Genomic DNA, 7759 nt, shown 5'->3' on the forward strand with positions numbered 1-7759 from the left:
CAGATTAACCCATGTGATCTGTCACAAAAAATTCTCATCCCAAGAATTTGTCTTGCTGGACCTAAGTCTTTCATGGCAAAGGACTTATTCAGTTCTAACTTCAACTTATTGATCTTGCTTACGTCTTGTCCCACAATTAGCATATCATCAACATAAATCAAAAGAATAGTAAAATTACCATATGAAAATTTCTTCATAAACACACAATGATCTGTGGTGGTTCTTGAATACTCATGCTCAGTCATGAAAGAATCAACTTTTTTGTACCACTGTCTCGGTGCTTGCTTCAATCCATACAAGCTCGTCTTTAGTTTGCAAACCAACTGATCCTTACCCTTGTCAATGAAACCCTCAGGTTGCTCCATATAAATTTCTTCTTCTAAGTCACCATGCAAAATTGCAGTATTCACATCAAGCTGCTCAAATTTTAAATTCATACTTACAACTATACCAAGTACAGTTTGGATGAAGGACATCTTTACAACTGGTGAGAAGATTTCATCAAAATCATTTTCCTTCTTCTGACCAAAACCTTTTACAATAAGTCGTGCCTTGAATCTAGGTTGACAGTTGTTCCCATCATTCTTTTGCCTGAAGATCCATTTGTTTTTCAAAATCTTCTTCCCTTTAGGTGGTGTCTCCAAATCATATGTGTGATTCTCATGCAATGACCTCATTTCCTCTTTCATCACCTTAAACCACTCAGTTTTGTTTTCATGCTCTAAAACTTCTTGACAAGTCTCTAGCTTTCCTTGATTTGTTATCATCACATACTCATGTGAAGAGTATTTTCTAAACAGTTGTTTCGCTCTGGTAGATCTCCTTAACGGTGACTGTAGAGATGGCTTTTGGGGTAACTGCTCCCCCTTAATCCCTGGCTCAACATTTCCTTTATCTACATTATCATGAGATGCTTGCATCTCCTCAATGATATCCTGAACAACAGGTGAATCAAGAGGATCTAAGTCAACAAGATCTCCAGTGCTAGACTCAGTTGTCTCAAGCTTATCAATGTCTTCAATGGTCTGATTTTCCAAGAAAACAACATCTCAGCTTCTGACAACCCCTTTATCAATTGGATTATACAACCTGTTGCCAAATTCTTCATGTCCATATCCAAGAAATATCCACTGCTTTGCTTTAGAATCAAGCTTAGACCTCTCATCCTTTAGAATATGAACAAAAGCTCTGCAGCCGAATACTCTCAAGTGATCATAGGAGACTTCCTTTCTTGTCCAAACTTTCTCAGAAACATCACCATTCAACAAAATAGAAGGAGACAAATTGATAAGATCAACTATTGTTCTCATTGCCTCACCCCAAAATGATCTTGGCAATTTAGAATGTGACAGCAAATATCTGACTCTCTCAAGAATGACACGATTCATTCTCTCTGCAACCCCAATCTGTTGAGGTATCTTTTTTACTGTCTTTTCATGCCAGATACCATGATTGGTGCAATACTGATCAAATGGCCCAATGTATTCACCACCATTATCCGAGCAAACACATTTCGACTATCTTCTTATTTCTCTTTCAACCATGACTTGAAAATACTTAAATACACCTAGAACTTGATTTTTAGTTTTCAGTGTATAAGCCCAAACTTTTCTAAAATGATAATTAATAAAAATAACAAAATATAGTGCACCACCAAATGCCTTAACCTTTAAAGGGCCACATACATCAAAATTTACCAAATCTAGAATATGAGATTTTCTAGATGCAATATTTCTACAGAATGATACTCTATTTTGTTTACCATAAAAGCAACAAACACATGTTTTCAAAGATGTACCTTTTATCCCTGCTAGAAGCTCTTTCTTGAACAAAACTTGCAATCCTTTCTCACTTATATACCCGAGCCTTCTATGCCATAGATCGGTGGACGAGTCATTCTCCACAACATTCACAACACCCTTGCAAATCTTTGCTTGCATAGTATAAAGAGAAGAAGTCTTCTTTCCTTTTACTAACACCAGAGAACCTTTGGATAACTTTCACCTTCCATCACTGAAATTGTTGTTGTAGCCTTCATCATCCAACTTTCCAGCAAAGATTAAATTTAGTCGAATATCCAGTACATGCCTCATATCTTTAAACAACAATTTGCAACCAATATTTGTTTCCAAGCAAATGTCACCTACACTGATAATTTTTGACACATCTTCATTTTCCATTCGAACATTCCTGAAATCACCTTACGAGTAAGAAGTAAAGAAATCAGCCCGCGAGGTTACATGAAATGAAGCTCCAGAATCAATTACCCAATTTGTCTCTTGTCTAATCAAATTAATGCTAGTATCATCAGAGATAATCATGAATTCACCATTTGTGACTGCAGTTGTATCATTTTGCTTTTTCTCTAAATTTTTCTCTTTGTTCTGCTCTTTGAACTTGAGTTTTCTGCACTCCCATTTCATGTACCCTTTCTTGTGATGATAATATCACTTGATGTCTTTCTTTGAACTCGAGCTAGAACGACCTCTAGATTTGTCACGATTGTGCAGAGCCCTACTCTTACTCCTATCTCTCTCTCGATTTTCCATCACAAGAGCTTCAGAGTGAGAAGGACCTGATGATTTTCTTATTGTCTTTTCATTCAATAGACTGCTGGTAACTTGGCTCATTGTTACCATTCCATCAGGTGCAGAGTTACTAACTGTGACCACCAAGGTTTCCTAACTTTCAGAAAGTGAACTAAGAAGTAACAAAGCTTGCAACTCATCATCAAAGGTATTTTTCATGGTGGCCAACTGATTCACAATGCTCTTAATCTCATTTAAATGTTCTGCAATAGAAGTGCCCTCTTTATATTTGAGATTCACAAGCTTTCGAAATAGAAAAACTTTATTTACTACCATCTTTCTATCATAAAGACTCTCCAATTTGGTCCAAAGACCATATGCTGAATTTTCAGTAGAGACATGATGAAAAACACTATCATCAATCCATTGTCGAATGAAACTAACAACTTTTCGATCTAACTTTTTCCACTCATCATCTTTCATTTCTTCTGGTTTGCCGCTATCACCCTCTATGGATCCATCTAAATCTTTACAAACCAAAAGATCTTTCATTTTTGTTTTCCAAGTCATCCAATTTCTGCCATTCAAACAAATTATATGCCCAATGTTGCTTTCCATAATTTTCACACACACAAAATATAATGAATCAGAACTGGATTAACCTTGCTTTAATACCAGATGTTGAAAAAAACAAGTTTTCTCCCAAGTGAAAATCAATGAAAGCAATATATATATATATATATTAATAGAAATTAAAGAAACACACAAGATTTACGTACTTCCCTCAAACTCAGGTACGTCCACGATGATCGATAAGTCAATTTCTTCCACTATCTTTAAACAAAGTTTATAAAATGGCCAAAAAGCATAAGCCTTACAAACACACAAAGGTGTAGAGAAATAATAAGAGGAAAGACCTCACCAAAAAGAAATAAATGTTCTAAAGAACAAGCCGCAAGAAGCAGCTCCAAAAAAAAGTGAAAAACCTCACTTGCTAGCCGAACCACCCCTCTCTAAATAGAAAATGAGATTCACATTTAATGTGGAAGTTGAAGCATCATCTCACAAATCGCTATGCAGTTGAAGCGCCAACCACAAATCGCTATTCAGTTGAAGCGCCATCTCACAAATCGCTATGCAGTTGAATCACCATTCATAAATAGCTATCCAGCAGAATGCATAAATCGACCTTGAGACAATCAAAGGTCATGCTTGAGAATCCCTCCGCAATAATGAATATGCGCGATTCCAATGAGCATGCCAATAAATGTCAGTTAACAAAAGGTTCTTATTCAGTAAATAGACAGGTCCCACAAAGGAGGGAAACCCAACACTAGGGTGATTTGAATGTATCTTGGGACTGCTTAGAATTAACGCGGCAAGTTCTGGTTGCGGATCATCTGAAACAAAAAGGGAAAAAATGAAAATTCTTGTAGTGTGTTTGGATGCTGTCAGCTTGGAGGCTAGTTTGGCTCGAGTGCAATAACCACCTATTCAAGGATAAGTTCAGCACCCTAGAGAATTTACTCACCTGATTGAGATGGGCACTCTCATGTAGGGCAAGCAGGAAATGGAAGGACCAACTTACTTCTTGGATCGGCCTGGCTAGATCTTAGATAATCTTACTTCTGTTATTGGGCCTTGAGGGCTCTTATCTATTCATCTATTTGGTTCTTACTTGGTTTTAATGTTACGTGCTGCATTGATAAATCAATGAAAATTTTTCTCTTAAGAAAAAGAAATCATTACTTGGATCATATTATTCCAACATACATGTAAGATTTTGCAGGGGTTGAAAAATCAACATCCTACAATGCACAAAATTTCCAATCCTCCGAAAATCATATTTTTACATAAAAAAATATGATCTAAAAGTCAACACATTCTATTTTGACCATGCTGAATACATCCATAGAGTTGGATTTGGTCAAATCAACCTCACTATGAATTTCAACTAGAGGATTTCTTATGAGGGTATAAAATATATACTAACAAAGGTACACAACTATTACATAAAAATCACCCTCTTTTCATATCTCCTAGTTATTTTTGTAGATTGGACTCTATGGAGTTTTAAGTCATGTGATTAAGATGTATTCACAAGTTATTTAAGAGCTTCAAAATTCAATGGTCCAAATGCACCAAAATTTTACAACTAAAAAAATCAAATTTCTTAAATAAAAAAAAAACATGACCTTGAATCTATGTTTTTTAGTTATTTATATATATGTGTGTGCATGCACACACTTCTATGGCTGTATTGCTTATGGTGATATACACTTGGTTAATATAGTTTTCAGCTCCAAGAGAAAAATCTAGCTGTTGGATCATGTTTTAGCATGTGCTATTTATTACTTTCATGTGAAACTCCATCGTCAAAGAAAAAATGCCACCAATCATTATCCATAAATCAAGTATTTAACCCATAGAGTTTATGGGTTTTAGCACCATGCCGAATACATTTATGGGGTTGGAAGTAAGGGTGGCAAAATCTGACCCGACCCGCCAACCCGCTTCTTAGCCGGGTTAGGGTTTGGCTTAAATGAGTTTGTGTCATAAACGGGTCGACCCCTCCTAACCCATTTATTAAATGGGTCGTGTTCGTGTCAGGGGTATGCCAACCCGCCAACCCATTTGACCCATTTAATAAACGGGTTAGGCGGGCGGGTCAACTCGTTTAATTATTTATGTTTATCTTGATGATTGTAAGACAACTTGGTGGATATGTTTGTAGTATGATTGTAACTTGTAAGACAATTATGTTGATGTTGTCTTTATGTTTATGACTTTATGTTGATGTTTTATGTTAATGTTCGTAGTACAATTTCATATTGAGATTTGCAGAAAAAAGTATAATATGTATTTTTTTTGTTTCTAATTGTGTTATTCGGATTAGACAGGTTATTCGGGTTACTCGGGTTGGTTATCGTGTCTATGTTATCGGGTTGACCCATTTAATAAATGAGTCGCCGTGTCATGTAATCGTGTCGTGTCGACCCAACTCGTTTATTAAACGGGTTAACCGTGTCGAGTCGGGTTACCTATTTAATAAATGGGTCATGTCCGTGTTTGCCACATCTGACCCGTTTAATAAACGGGTCGTGTTTGTGTTGACGTATTCTGACCCACCAACCCGTTAACCCAACCCACCAACCCGCTGACCCGATCCGACCCGATTGCCACCCCTAATTGGAAGTGCAAAAAAAAAAAACATTGGAAAAGCAGAAAAACCTATTTAGCACGGACCCATTACTATATATATATATGAGAACTGAACATATTCGGCCCTCTTTTCTAGTTTTACCCTTTAGGCTTCATAGTTTGAAGTGTTTTGTGATAGATCTCAACCGTTAGATGTGTTTAACATGCTTGATTTAGTGAAAATCAACTCTTGAATCATGTTTTTTTGATGAAAAAACGTATTTTTTATGAGCTGAAAAAATTGATGCCTTCATAACCATTGATTTTGGATCACTGAAAGACCTGTATAAAAGTCAGATGCCGGTGATCCAAAAGTCAGTTCCCACTAAACAAAACCTATAGATTACATCTACGATGTTAGATGTGAGAAAAAAATATGAAAAACTATGCTTTTAAAAGGGGCCTAATGGAGTAGAACGAGAAAACCAGGCAGAATAAGTGCATTACTCTCTCTCTCTCTCTCTATATATATATATATATATATATATATATATATATTGGTAATCACAAGGTGCTCCCAGAGCACCTACTCTTACCTAAGAAAAGCTTAACATTTTAAAATATTTTGAGTAGTTTTTATTGATCAGACCCTACATATATGATCTACAATCATGATTTGATAGAAAACAAGTTTTGAATCATGTGATTATGACATACATGCAAATTTTTTTATGGTCTTTAAAAATCAATGGCTCACAATGTACCAAAATTTTATGATGTAAAAAACATGGAAGCAGATCAGGTCATGATGAGCATGAGCATTTTTGCTCATGCCGACATCGTGGCCATCCAATTTGCATTTAAAAAATCTCAAAATCAACAAAACCATGTGGCATTCATCCAAAATGCAAACAGACGACCACGATGTCAGCATGAGCAAAAACGCTCATGTTCAGCTGCTTACCCAAAACATGCATTCTATCAAATAAACTATGTTAAAGTACATTTATAAGGTGTAATTGATAAGATGCAACATACAACTATGATTTCTAGTGGGTGGGAGTAGGTGCAAAGCGCATTCGACATCCACGGTACACCCATCCAGTGTTACAAGTGTTCTTTTATATATATATATATATATATATATATATATATATATATATATATATATATATATATATATATATATATATATATATAGAGAGAGAGAGAGAGAGAGAGAGAGAGAGAGAGAGAGAGAGAGAGAGAGAGAGAGAGAGAGAGAGAGAGAGAGAGAGAGAGAGAGAGAGGGTATGCTAGAAATTATAGCAGTGAATTATGCCAACCTAATTAGATCTCATAAATGCATTCAACATAGTCCAAATGTTAAGAACTGCGAAGCATGTTATATGTTCCCCCCCCCCCAAGACGGTCGTTAGCTACATCACGTGTTTAGGGGTCCCAATGAGCGCCACATATGTAAGCATATGCGGCTCATATCCCCATGTTTGTCAGCATCAGTTAACATCGAAGTCCGGTGCAGTTATAAAGACTTAAGTACCCTAAAGATGGTTATTTTAAGACCCAGCCCCTGCACTATAGGATTATCCGAGAAAGGAACCCCCCCTGAAGAAGGCCATGAACATCAACCCTCTCTCACTCTCTCCATTCTCTTTCTGCCTCTGTGCACATCCAACATACGATCCTACATTGCTCCATCAAACACCGACTGACCTGCACACTGCCTCTGTGCACATTTAGAGCAGACGATCATATATTGTAGCATGGTTCAACTTGATGAGTTGTGAAATCTGATTCAGAGTTTTTTCCCTTATAAGAGGGGGGTTCGGGAGCTCCCCCGACGTGGGTCCCGCTGCACGGTCAACGGGTCTCTGGGGGGCAGCGCCCCCCAGAACAAAATTTTTTTAGGAGCCTTGTATAAATTCTTTCTTTTCTTTCCTTCTTGTAACTGTTGAAAAAGTGCAATAAAGTGTTTTGTTTGATCGTGATGCTGATATGTTTCCTTCGATTGTTGCTTGCTTGAGGTTTTCGTAATACCCCTTTTCGTGATTTTTTTTTCGATACGTGATTTTCGTAAATCGCTACTCGAT

Source organism: Nuphar pumila, chromosome 2, assembly GCF_984573655.1.
Source record: "Nuphar pumila chromosome 2, dmNupPumi1.hap1.1, whole genome shotgun sequence".
Taxonomy (NCBI): Eukaryota; Viridiplantae; Streptophyta; class Magnoliopsida; order Nymphaeales; family Nymphaeaceae; genus Nuphar; species Nuphar pumila.